This window comes from Odocoileus virginianus, chromosome 5 (assembly GCF_023699985.2).
Source record: "Odocoileus virginianus isolate 20LAN1187 ecotype Illinois chromosome 5, Ovbor_1.2, whole genome shotgun sequence".
In the NCBI taxonomy this organism is placed as follows: domain Eukaryota; kingdom Metazoa; phylum Chordata; class Mammalia; order Artiodactyla; family Cervidae; genus Odocoileus; species Odocoileus virginianus.
This window is the reverse complement of record NC_069678.1, coordinates 32,939,713-32,953,338: the sequence shown is the minus strand read 5'-3', so window position 1 is coordinate 32,953,338 and position 13,626 is coordinate 32,939,713. Positions and strand designations below refer to the sequence as shown.

At 40.4% G+C, this 13,626-nt stretch overlaps 1 protein-coding gene across 1 annotated transcript in view; it reads left to right on the top strand.

The window, feature by feature from the left end:
* The window catches only part of SNX7 (sorting nexin 7), a 726,766-nt gene that overhangs the window by 480,251 nt on the left and 232,889 nt on the right, over nucleotides 1–13,626 (top strand). The gene's annotated exons all lie outside the window — the stretch shown is intronic.

The following is a 13,626-nucleotide window of genomic DNA, read 5'->3' as shown; positions in this document are numbered from 1 at the left end:
GATAACTTTGAGGCTGATGAATTAAATGTATTCAGTCACTCAGTCATGTCTGACTCTTTGCAATCCCATGGACTTTAGCCCACGAAGCTCCTCTGTCCATGGGATTTTTCCAGGCAAGAATACTGGAGTGGGTTGCTGTTTCCTACATCTGGGGATCTTGCCTGCCCAGGGATTGAACCCACGTCTCCTGCATCTGCTGCATTGGAGGGCAGATTCGTTACCACCTGGGAAGCCCAAGAGAGAGTTCTACCATTATATATACAGAAGTACTATTTTCAATGAATATTTATGTGTAGACATTGCTTATGTTAAGTACACATTTACTGAATACCTACTATGTTTCCAGTTAACATCATGGACCATTACATTTGATACATGTCTCCCCCTTGAGTTCTGAAAGAGTAAGTCATTTGCTGGTAAATCATAGAGCTATTTTTGAAGCCAAATCTGTCTGACTTCAAAGACTGTGCATATCATAATTATGTGCACTCTTTCTCCAGGGGAATTGAAGGCTCTTTGATGCTGCCAAAATCGCCTGAGGATAAGGCGGGCCTGTTCACAAGTGGTTACTCCTATGTGAGGCTTTAAAAACCTCTTAATTTTTAAGGTTTTACCCAGTTATGTAAAAGCTCCTTCATGCATGCTTTAAGAGTCATTGTGGACAGTACGGTGGTCAAAGTTCCCTTATTACTTTTCAAAACACATTTTCCATCAGTCCTCATGGATGTTCTCTGTCCATACCCCTTCCTTTTTTTTTTTTTTTTGTCTCCTCACTATTTATTCTTTTATTCATGTATTTAGTCACTCATGCACAAGTATTTGTGGACTGTCTACCATGTGCCTCGTGCGTGATCAGAAGTGCTGTTACCTTCCCTCCCTCCCCTATTCTACCTTTTCTTGGTCTCTTTTTACTGAAGTCACATTGTTCATGCTAAGTCCAAGTCATTTATGGATGATCTGAATTAATGATCTGTAGGAAGCAAAGGTAAAAATTTCACCTAGCACAATGCCATGACGGTTTAAATATAGGCTTGTTTTTAATTATTCTCTTTAGTGACCTTGGTAGGAACTTTTTTTTCTCTGACTTCAGACCACTTTTTAAAATTCTTGGGAATATATTTAACTGTTTGCTAAGGTTGGGTATTGATTAGCTTCACCAATATTGGATCACCTCCCAGTCCTGCAGTCTCCACAGGGTCAGGCACACTTGCATTGTGTTAAATTGCAGGCTACCTCAGGGAAACTCCTCTTGTGAGATAAATACTAACATTACATAGTTATCCAGAATTTATCCTTTCACTCTATCAGGAAAATTTGAATCGTTTTTTCCATTATTAAATGGTATGCTTTAAACAATAACCTCCTAGTAGAAAAGCAATGTTCTTCACTTAACTTTTCCAGAAAAAAGAAAACTTACCTTTCATGATTCAAGTCGTGCAGGTTAAAAATCTAACCCTTTACATAGATTATAAAAATCCACTCTTTGATAAAATACCTGCTTCCAATTCACATATTAATTTATGAATGCCATAATGCATTAATCAGAAATTATAATATCACATTTACTGCCAATTAAAAAATGTCAAATACCCTGATCCTATAGCAGTAGAGATAAAACATTGCATTGAGAAAAACCGATCTTCTAAAACAGGACTGGGTGACTTGGTCAATGTTCCTAGACTGCATATCTGAGTTTATGAACACAATGTAGGGTGCATTTCTATACACTCAAAACAGAAATGTTAGCATGAGAGGATAAAAGGATGTATTCCTGAGGGGCTAAATAAATCATACATTTAATTTTATTCAGTTCATTTCAGTTCAGTAGCTCAGTCATGTCTGACTCTTTGCAGCATGACAAGCCTCCCTGTCCATTGCCAACTCCCAGATTATACTCAAACTCAAGTCCATTGAGTTGGTGATGCCGTCCATCTCATCTTTTGTCATCCCCTTCTCCTCCTGCCTTCAATCTTTCCCAGCACCAGCGTCTTTTCTAATGAGTCAGTTCTTCTCATCAGGTGGCCAAAGTATTGGAGCTTCAGCTTCAGCATCAGTCCTTCCAATGAATATTCAGGACTGATTTCCTTTAGGATGGACTGGTTGGATCTCCTTGCTGTCCAAGGGACTCTCAAGAGTCTACTCCAACACCACAGTTCAAAAGCATCAATTCTTCGGTGCTCAGCTTTCTTTATAGTCCAACTCTCACATCCATACATGATTACTGGAAAAATGGTAACTTTGACTAGATGGTCCTTTGTTGGCAAAGTAATGTCTCTGCTTTTTAATATGCTGTCTAGGTTGGTCATAATTTCCTTCCAAGGATCAAGTATCTTTTAATTTCATGTCTGCAGTCACCATCTTCAGTGATTTTGGAGCCCAGAAAAATAAACTATTGCTGTTTCCACTGTTTCCCCATCTATTTGCCATGAAGTGATGGGACCAGATGCCATGATCTTAGTTTTCTGAATGTTGAGTTTTAAGCCAAATTTTTCACTCTCCTCTTTCACTTTCATGAAGAGGCTCTTTAGTTCTTCTTCATTTTCTGCCATAAGGGTGGTATCATCTGCATATCTGAGGTTATTGCTATTTCTCCCAGCAATCTTGATTCCAGCTTATGCTTCATCTAGCCCAGTGTTTCTCATGATGTACTCATGTATAATACATGATGTATTATAAATTAAATAAGCAGGGTGACAATATACAGCCTTGACGTACTTCTTTCCCTATTTGGAACCAGTCTGTTGCTCCATGTCCCATTCTAACTGTTGCTTCCTAACCTGCATACAGATTTTTCAAGAAATCTTGAGAAAGGTCAAATGATCAGATGGTCTGATATTCCCATCTCTTTAAGAATTTTCCAGTTTGCTGTGATCCACACTGTCAAAGGCTTTGGCCTAGTCAATAAAGCAGAAGTAGATGTTTTTCTGGAGCTTTCTTGCTTTTTTGATGATCCAATCCAACAGATGTTGGCAATTTGATCTCTGGTTCCTCTGCCTTTTCTAAATCCAACTTGAACATCTGGAAGTCATGGTTCATGTACTGTTGAAGCCTGGCTTGTAGAAATTTGAGCATTACTTTACTAGCATGTGAGGAGCAGCCCCCCCTCCAAGGAGCAGGCTGCTGCGGGGTGCAGGAGGGCTGAGAGGAGCTACTCCACGTTCAAGGTCAGGAAGGGCGGCCGTGAGAAGATACCCCTCCTCCAAGGTAAGGAGCAGCGGCTGTGCTTTGCTGGAGCAGCTGTGAAGAGATACCCCACGTTCAAGGTGAGAGAAACCCAAGTAAGATGGTAGGTGTTGCCAGAGGGCATCAGAGGGCAGACACACTAAAACCATAATCACAGAAAACTAGCCAATCTGATCACACAGACCACAGTCGTGTCTAACTCAATGAAACTGAGCCATGCCATGTGAGGCCACCCAAGACGGTCGGGTCATGGTGGAGAGGTCTGAAGAATGTGGTCCACTGGAGAAGGGAATGGCAAACCACTTCAGTATTCTTGCCTTGAGAACCCCATGAACAGTATGAGAAGGCAAAGTGATAGGATACTGAAAGAGGAACTCCCCAGGTCGGAGCGGCCCAATATGCTAATGGAGATCAATGGAGAAATAACTCCAGAAAGAATGAAGGGATGAGCCAAGGCAAAAACAATACCCAGTTATGGATGTGACTGGTGATAGAAGCAAGATCCAATGCTGTAAAGAGCAATATTGCATAGAAACCTGGAATGTTAGGTCCATAAATCAAGGCAAATTGGAAGTGGTCAAACATGAGATGGCAAGAGTGAATGTCGACATTCTAGGAATCAGTGAACTAAAATGGACTGGAATGGGTGAATTTAACTCAGATGACCTTATATCTATTACTGTGGGCAGGAATCCCTTAGAAGAAATGGAGTAGCCATCATGGTCAACAAAAGAGTCCGAAATGCAGTATTTGGATGCAATCTCAAAAACGACAGAATGATCTCTGTTCATTTCTGAGGCAAACCATTCAATATCACAGTAATCCAAGTCTATGCCCCAACTAGTAATGCTGAAGAAGCTGAAGTTGAATGGTTCTATGAAGATCTACAAGACCTTCTAGAACTAACACCCAAAAAAGATGTCCTTTTCAGTATAGGGGACTGGAATGCAAAAGTAGGAAGTCAAGAAACACCTGGAGTAACAGGCAAATTTGGCCTTGGAGTACAGAATGAAGCAGGGCAAAGGCTAATAGAGTTTGGCCAAGAGAACGCACTGGTCATAGCAAACACCCTCTTCTAACAACACAAGAGAAGACTGTACACGTGGACATCACCAGATGGTCAACACTGAAATCAGATTGACTATATTCTTTGCAGCCAAAGATGGAGAAGCTCTATACAGTCAGCAAAACAAGACCAGGAGCTGACTATGGCTCAGATCATGAACTCCTTATTACCAAATTCAGACTTAAATTGAAGACAGCAGGGAAAACCACTAACCATTCAGGTATGACCTAAATCAAATCCCTTATGACTATTCAACGGAAGTGAGAAATAGGTTTAAGGGACTAGATCTGATAGACTGAGAACCTGATGAACTATGGACAGAGGTTCATGACATTGTACAAGAGACAGGGATCAAGACCATCCCCATGGAAAAGAAATGCAAAAAGGCAAAATGGTTGTCTGAGGCGGCCTTACAAATACTGTGAGAAGAGAAGGGAAAAGCAAAGGAGAAAAGGAAAGATATTCCCATTTGAATGCAGAGTTCCAAAGAATAGCCAGGAGAGATAAGAAAGCCTTCCTGAGCAATCAATGCAAAGAAATAAAGGAAAACAACTGAATGGGAAAGAGTAGAGATCTCTTCAAGAAAATTAGAGATACCAAGGGAACATTTCAGGCAAAGATGGGTTCGATAAAGGACATAAATGGTATGGACCTAACAGAAGCAGAAGATATTAAGAAGAAGTGGCAAGAATACACAGAAGAACTGTACAAAAAAGATCTTCATGACCCAGATAATCACAATGGTGTGATCACTGACCTAGAGCCAGATATCCTGGAATGTAAAGTCAAGTGGGCCTTAGAAAGCATCACTACAAGCAAAGCTAGTGGTTGTGATGGAATTCCAGTTGAGCTATTTCAAATCCTGAAAGATGATGCTGTGAAAGAGCTGCACTCAATATGCCAGCAATTTTGGAGAACTCAGCAGTGGCCACATGACTGGAAAAGGTCAGTTTTCATTCCAGTCCCTAAGAAAGGCAATCCCAAAGAATGCTCAAACTACCGCACAATTGCACTCATCTCACACGCTGGTAAAGTAATGCTCAAAATTCTCCAAGCCAGGCTTCAGCAATACATGAACCGAGAACTTCCAGATGTTTAAGCTGGTTTTAGAAAAGGCAGAGGAACCAGAGATCAAATTGCCAATATCCGCTGGATCATTGAAAAAGCAAGAGAGTTCCAGAAAAGCATCTATTTCTGCTTTATTGACTGCGCCAAAGCCTTCGACTGTGTGGATCACAATAAACTGTGGAAAATTCTGAAAGAGATGGGAATACCGGACCTCCTGACCTGCCTCTTGAGAAACGTATATGCAGGTCAGGAAGAAACAGTTAGAACTGGACATGGAGCAACAGACTGGTTCCAAATAGGAAAAGGAGTACGTCAAGTCTGTATGTTGTCACCATGCTCATTTACCTTATATGCAGAGTACATCATGAGAAACTCTGGGCTGGAGGAAGCACAAGCTGGAATCAACATTGCCGGGAGAAATAGCAATAAACTCAGATATGCAGATGACACCACCCTTATGGCAGAGAGTGAAGAGGAACTAAAGAGACTCTTGATGAAAGTGAAAGAGGAGAGTGAAAAAGTTGGCTTAAAGCTCAACATTCAGAAAACTAAGATTATGGCATCTGGTCCCATCACCTCATGGGAAATAGATGGGGAAACAGTGGAAACAGTGTCAGACTTTTATTTTTTGGGGCTCCAAAATCACTGCAGATGGTGATTGCAGCCATGAAATTAAAAGACACTTGCTCCTTGTAAGAAAATTATGACCAACCTAGATAGCATATTAAAAAGCAGAGACATTAATTTGCCAACAAAGGTTCATCTAGTAAAGGCTATGGTTTTTCCAGTAGTCAAGTATGGATGTGAGAGTTGGACTCTGAAGAAAGCTGAGTGCCAAAAAATGGATGCTTTTGAACTGCGGTGTTGGAGAAGACTCTTGAGAGTCCCTTGGACTGCAAGGAGATCCAACCAGTCCATCCTAAAGGAGATCAGTCCTGGGTGTTCACTGGAAGGACTGATGCTGAAACTGAAACTCCAGTACTTTGGCCACCTCATGCGAAGAGTTGAATCATTGGAAAAGACCCTGATGCTGGGAGGGATTGGGAGCAGGAGGAGGAGGGGACGACAGAGGATGAGATGGCTGGATGGCATCACCAACTCGATGGGCATGAGTTTGAGTCAACTCCAGGAGTTGATGATGGACAGGGAAGCCTGGCTTGCTGCAATTCATGGGGTCACAGATTCAGACACAAGTGAGTGACTGAACCGAACTGAATGAACTGAACTTACTAGCATGTGAGATGAGTGCAATCATGCGGTAGTTTGAACATTCTTTGACCTTGCCTTTCTTTGGGATTGGAATGAAAACTGACCTTTTCCAGTCCTGTAGCCACTGCTGAGTTTTCCGAATTTACTGGCACATTGAGGGCAGCACTTTTACAGCATCATCTTTTACGATTTGAAAAAGCTCAACAGGAATTCCATCACCTCCTCTAGCTTTGTACATAGTGATGCTTCCTAAGGCCCACTTGACTCTACATTCCAGGATGTCTGGCTCTAGTGGTAGATCATACCATCATGATTGTTTGGGTCATGAAGATCTTTTTTGTACGGTTCTTCTATGTATTCTTGCTACCTCTTCTTAATATCTTCTGCTTCTGTTAGGTCCATACCATTTCTGTACTTTATTGTGCCCATCTTTGCATGAAATATTTCCTTGTTATCTCTAATTTTCTTGAAGAGGTCTCTAGTCTTTCCTATTCTATTGTTTTCCTCTATTTCTCTGCACTGATCACTGAGGAATGCTTTCTTATCTCTCCTGGCTACTCTTTGGAACTCTGCATTTAAATGGGTATATTTTTCCTTTTCTCCTTTGGCTTTTACTTCTCTTCTTTTCTCAGCTGTTTGTAAGGCCTCCTCAGACAACAATTTTGCCTTTTTTAATTTCTTTTTCTTGGGCATGGTCTTGATCCCTGCTTCCTGTACAATGTCACAAACCTCTGTCCATAGTTATTCAGGCACTCTGTCTATCAGACCTAATCCCATGAATCTGTTTCTCACTTCCACTACATATAGTCATAAGGGATTTGATTTAGGTCACACCTGAATGGTCTAGTGGTTTTTCCCACTTTCTTCAATTTAAGTCTGAATTTGGCAATAAGGAGTTCATGATCTGAGCCAGTCAGCTCCTGGTCTTGTTTTTGCTGACTGTATAGAGCTTCTCCATCTTTGGCTGCAAATAATATAGTCAACCTGATTTTGGTGTTGACCTTCTGGTGATGTCCATGTGTAGGGTCTTCTCTTGTGTTGTTAGAAGAGGGTGTTTGCTATGACCAGTGCGTTCTCTTGGCCAAACTCTATTAGCCTTTGCCCTGCTTCATTCTGTACTCCAAGGCCAAATTTGCCTGTTACTCCAGGTGTTTCTTGACTTCCTACTTTTGCATCCCGGTCCCCTATACTGAAAAGGACATCGTTTTTGGGTGTTAGTTCTAGAAGGTCTTGTAGATCTTCATAGAACCGTTCAACTTCAGCTTCTTCAGCATTACTAGTTGGGGCATAGACTTGGATTACTGTGATATTGAATGGTTTGCCTCAGAAATGAACAGAGATCATTCTGTCGTTTTTGAGACGGCATCCAAGCACTGCATTTTGGACTCTTGTTGACTATTATGGCTGCTTAAGTACTTGACTAAAATTGAATAAAGCTCATGGGTGCAATTTTTTAAGAAATATAAATTATCTTCCTTTTTCTTCCCCTGAGTGCCATGGTAAGGTATTTGTAGGAAAATAGTAGAGATGATTTTTCTTTTTTTCCCCCCCATTTATTTTTATTAGTTGGAGGCTAATTTCTTTACAATATCGTAGTGGTTTTGTCATATATTGACATGAATCAGCCATGGATTTACATGTATTCCCCATCCTGATTCCCCCTCCCACCTCCCTCTCTACCCTATCCCTCTGGGTCTTCCCAGTGCACCAGGCCCGAGCAGTTGTCTCATGCATCCCACCTGGGCTGGTGATCTGTTTCACCCTAGATAATATACATATTTCGATGCTGTTCTCTTGAAACATCCCACCCTCGCCTTCTCCCACAGAGTCCAAAAGTCTGTTCTGTACATCTGTGTCTCTTTTTCTGTTTTGCGTATAGGTTTATCATTACCATCTTTCTAAATTCCATACAGAGTGAAGTAAGCCAGAAAGATAAAGACCAATACAGTATAGAGAGGATTTTTCATGTGCCAGCAAAATCTTTTCAAAGGTACAAAAATTAAAACAGATAATGACAAGTATCAAAAAAAGTGTTTATGTTATAATAACAGGAAGTTATCTTGGTATGCTGACAAATCCTAACATATTTTGCTGTCATCTATTAATATGTAGACCTCTTGTAGTATGCAACTTGAACTTTTTATCTATGTGCCTACAAATGGAAATAACATCAAGGTATTAACACTTGACCGTACACATTGAGAAAATTTTCCTCTAGTAGGAGAATTTAGAGACTACTACACAAAAAATGATAATAGAGCAATACACTATAAGCACGAGCAGAATCAATACCCCACCCAACCTTCAGTCCTGAGTATTCATTAGAAGGACTGATGCTGAAGCTGAAGCTCCAATATTTTGGCTACCTGATATGAAGAGCCAACTCATTATAAAAGACCCTGATGCTGGGAAAGATTGAAGGCAGGAGGAGAAGGGGACAACAAAGGATGAGATGATTGGATGGCATCACCTGCTTGATGGACATGAGTTTGTGCAAGTTCCGGGAGAAGGTGAAGGGTAGGGAAGCCTGACGTGCTGTAGTCCATGGGGTCTCAAAGAGTCAGACACGCCTGAGCCACTGAACAACAACATAAAGCAAAGACCATGAGCTTCAGATAAGAATCTCTCATCTTACTTTTTTCAACCAGCTTAACTCTTGTACTTACTCTCACCAGTGGGTTCTAGCTTGTCCAAAGTCTGGGACTGACTAATTTACTGACTGGCAGTTATTTAAATGTTTTTGCTTTATCGAATTTCCTGTTTGGTACAGAAAATGACCTCACCTGTATTTTTCCTACATTTGTCTCAAAGTCCCTCATGCTTCTCATGGACATCACTGCCTGGCAGTTTTGACTTCTGGTTAGTGCCGCTTCTTTCAGTCTTTGTCTTGCCTCCCTTGATTCCTGAACCATGAATGATTCCAGTGCCCAATGTCTGCCCAGTTGCCACTGGTAAACCCTTGTTCTGTCCTTCACTACCATTTTAATTGCTTCTAGATTGGTCTTTGGTCTAGAACTTTGGTCTCTGGGTGCACTGAGTTGTCTAGCAATATCTCTACCACTATTCACAGTCTTGGTAGTCATCCTGGTTCTAGTCCTGGCCAAAGATACCTGGTCCAGCGAGATGACTGAATCAGAGTTTGTTTATATATTGTGCTTTCTTTCCCCTGACTACTTGAATTTAAAACTAAAAATAGTACTGGGAATTTTAAATGGAGGAAGAAAATGAACAGCATACATATAGGTAGATGTTCCAGAAAAGTGGTTGGTTGATTGACGATTTGTTTATAGCAACAACTACCACCCCCAACTCTCCCCTCCTAGGACATAACAACCTGACTTTGTTCTTGTTTCTTGAATAAAGTGTTAAGATCAAAATAAAATTTGCTGTCCCTGGGACCAAAGCACACAATAGTAAGTATTCAATAAATATTTATTATTGTTATTATTGATTGCCACTTTTGACATTTCTGGAATCAAATGGTCTCATGAAGAGAAAATTCAATCATATTTAAAACACTAACAAAATGTTTGGAAAAATGAAGTTATCTGATGTCCTTTGCTCTTTTTCTCATGGAGAAAGAAGAAAGAAATTACAGGATAGCCTTAAATCAATGTTAGGATTTTCACGAACTTTCAAGTGTTCAGTTCAGTCGCTCCGCCGTGTCTGACTCTTTGCAACCCCATGAATCGCAGCATGCCAAGCCTCCCTGTCCATCACCAGCTCCCAGAGTTTACTCAAACTCATGCCCATCATGTCTGTGATGCCATCCAGCCATCTCATCCTCTGCTGTCCCCTTCTCCTCCTGCCCGCAATCCCTCCCAGCATCAGGGTCTTTTCCAATAATTCAACTCTTCGCATGAGGTGGCTAAAGTACTGGAGTTTCAGTTTCAGCATCAGTCCTTCCAGTGAACAACCAGGACTGATCTCCTTTAGGATGGACTGGTTGGATCTCCTTGCAGTCCAAGGGACTCTCAAGAGTCTTCTCCAACACCACAGTTCAAAAGCATCAATTTTTTGGTGCTCAGCTTTCTTCACAGTCCAACTCTCACATCCATACATGGCCACTGGAAAAACCATAGCCTTTACTAGATGAACCTTTGTTGACAAAGTAACGTCTCTGCTTTTTAATATGCTATCTAGATTGGTCATGACTTTCCTTCCAAGGAGCAAGCATCTTTTAATTTCATGGCTGCAGTCACCATCTGCAGTGATTTTGGAGCCCAAAAGAATAAAGTCTGACACTGTTTCCACTGTTTCCCCATCTATTTCCCATGAGGTGATGGGACCAGATGCCATAATCTTAGTTTTCTGAATGTTGAGCTTTAAGCCAACTTTTTCACTCTCCTTCACTTTCAACAAGAGTCTCTTTAGTTCCGCTTCACTCTCTGCCATAAGGGTGGTGTCATCTGCATATCTGAGTTTATTGCTATTTCTCCCGGCAATCTTGATTCCAGCTTGTGCTTCCTCCAGCCCAGAGTTTCTCATGATGTACTCTGCATATAAGGTAAATAAGCATGGTGACAACATACAGCCTTGACATACTCCTTTTCCTATTTGGAATCAGTCTGTTGTTCCATGTCCAGTTCTAACTGTTTCTTCCTGACCTGCATATACGTTTCTCAAGAGGCAGGTCAGGTGGTCTGGTATTCCCATCTCTTTCAGAATTTTCCACAGTTTATTGTGATCCACACAGTCGAAGGCTTTGGCATAGTCAATAAAGCAGAAACAGATGTTTTCGTGGAATGTGAAGTCAAGTGTGCCTTAGAAAGCATCACTATGAACAAAGCTAGTGGGGGTGATGGAATTCTGGTTGAGCTATTTCAAATCCTAAAAGATGATGCTGTGAAAGTGCTGCACTCCATATGCCAGCAAATTTAGAAAACTCAGCAGTGGCCATAGGACTGGAAAAGGTCAATTTTCATTCCAATCCCAAAGAAAGGCAATGCCAAAGAATGCTCAAACTACTGCACGATTGCACTCATCTCACATGCTAAAGTAATGCTCAAAATTCTCCAAGCCAGGCTTCAGCAATACCTGAACTGTGACCTTCCAGATGTTCAAGCTAAAGTAATGCTCAAAATTCTCCAAGCCAGGCTTCAGCAATACATGAACTGTGAACTTCCAGATGTTCAAGCTGGTTTTAGAAAAGGCAGAGGAACCAGAGATCAAATTGCCAACATCTTCTGGATTATTGAAAAAGCAAGAGAGTTCCAGAAAAAAAAAAAAAAAAAGCACATCTATTTCTGCTTTATTGACTTTCAAGTGTAGCAACCCTTTATTTTTTTTTCATTTATTTTTATTAGTTGGAGGCTAATCACTTTACAATACCACAGTGGGTCTGTCATACATTGACATGAATCAGCCATGGAGTTACATGTATTCCCCATCCCGATCCCCTCTCCCACCTCCCTCTCCACCCGATTCCTCTGGGTCTTCCCAGTACACCAGGCCCAAGCACTTGTCTCAAGCATCCCACCTGGGCTGGTGATCTGTTTCACTATAGATAATATACATGCTGTTCTCTCAAAACATCGCACCCTCACCTTCTCCCACAGAGTCCAAAAGTCTGTTCTGTACATCTGAATCTCTTTTTCTGTTTTGCATATAGGGTTATCGTTACCATCTTTTAAATTCCATATATATGTGTTAGTATACTGTATTGGTGTTTATCTTTCTGGCTTACTTGACTCTGTCTAATGGGCTCCAGTTTCATCCATCTCATTAGAACTGATTCAAATGAATTCTTTTTAATGGCTGAGTAATATTCTATGGTGTATATGTACCACAGCTTCCTTATCCATTCGTCTGCTGATGGGCATCTCGGTTGCTTCCATGTTCTGGCTATTATAAACAGTGCTGCGATGAACATTGGGGTGCACGTCTCTTTCAGATCTGGTTTCCTCAGTGTGTATGCCCAGAAGTGGGATTGCTGGGTCATATGGCAGTTCTATTTCCAGTTTTTTAAGGAATCTCCACACTGTTCTCCATAGTGGCTGTACTAGTTCGCATTCTCACCAACAGTGTAAGAGGGTTCCCTTTTCTCCACACCCTCTCCAGCATTTATTGCTTGTAGACTTTTGGATGTAGCAACCCTTTAAAATGGCACCATTATGCTGTAACCTTGGGTAAATGACACTTCTCTAATGCTACTTCTTCATTTGTAAAATATGAGAGATGGACAACAGAAATAAAAAGAATCATTTCCCACCCACAAATCCCATAGTTGTATAAGCACATAGGTATATTGGATATATCAGAAATGTGTTGCAGTGACAAACATGCCTTATCCAATATATCATTCAAAGATCCGCTGTTTTTTATGCATCAGTAAGTTCAGTTTTTCAAGAATTAATCATTCAAGCTGACATTTATAATGTAAAGAATCTTAATATTGAATGAAAACAGTTTTAAAATTGATAGAAATCCAGTTGATAAAGTGCTTTCGATGAGGTTTAAAAAATTTAGGATGAATTTTGATATTGACAAGGAAGTTAGTATCAAGTACAAGTTACCTATCTTAGAAGAAAATAGCATATTGATGAGTTTTATAAGGCCAAAGATCATAAATAAACACTTGAACTCTTAAAGTGTACTCCAGCTGAAAGTTGAAAACCGAATTAATTTGTAAGTTAAAAACTATTTTTATTAAATTTGTAACAAATTACCACTTGGCTTTATAAGAGTCACTTGATTTTTTTTTCTTTTAGTTTAGATACTGGCCCTAATTATATTATTCTTTATACCTAAAATAACCTTCTAAAAATGATTGTAGTTATGTTTTCCTCCTTTTGATAGTACTTATTAGAAGCAAATCATTAAGCACCACATACCACTAAAGGATTGGAAAGTTAAGCCCTCCCTTCCTGAGGGGATAGTATCCATTAAGTTATTTGAAATTCCTCTGTGTGCAAGGGTTGTCTCTTCTCTCCATATGAGGTAAAATTTTAAGTCTTTGTAGATCTGAAAATACCTTTCTTCTGCTCTCACTCAATTGGTTGCTTTACCTGTTTCTGAAACCTGAGCTGAAATAACTACCTCTGAATTTTGAAAACATCACTTTTAGATAAGAAACCCAATGTCCTTTGTATTTTTATTCC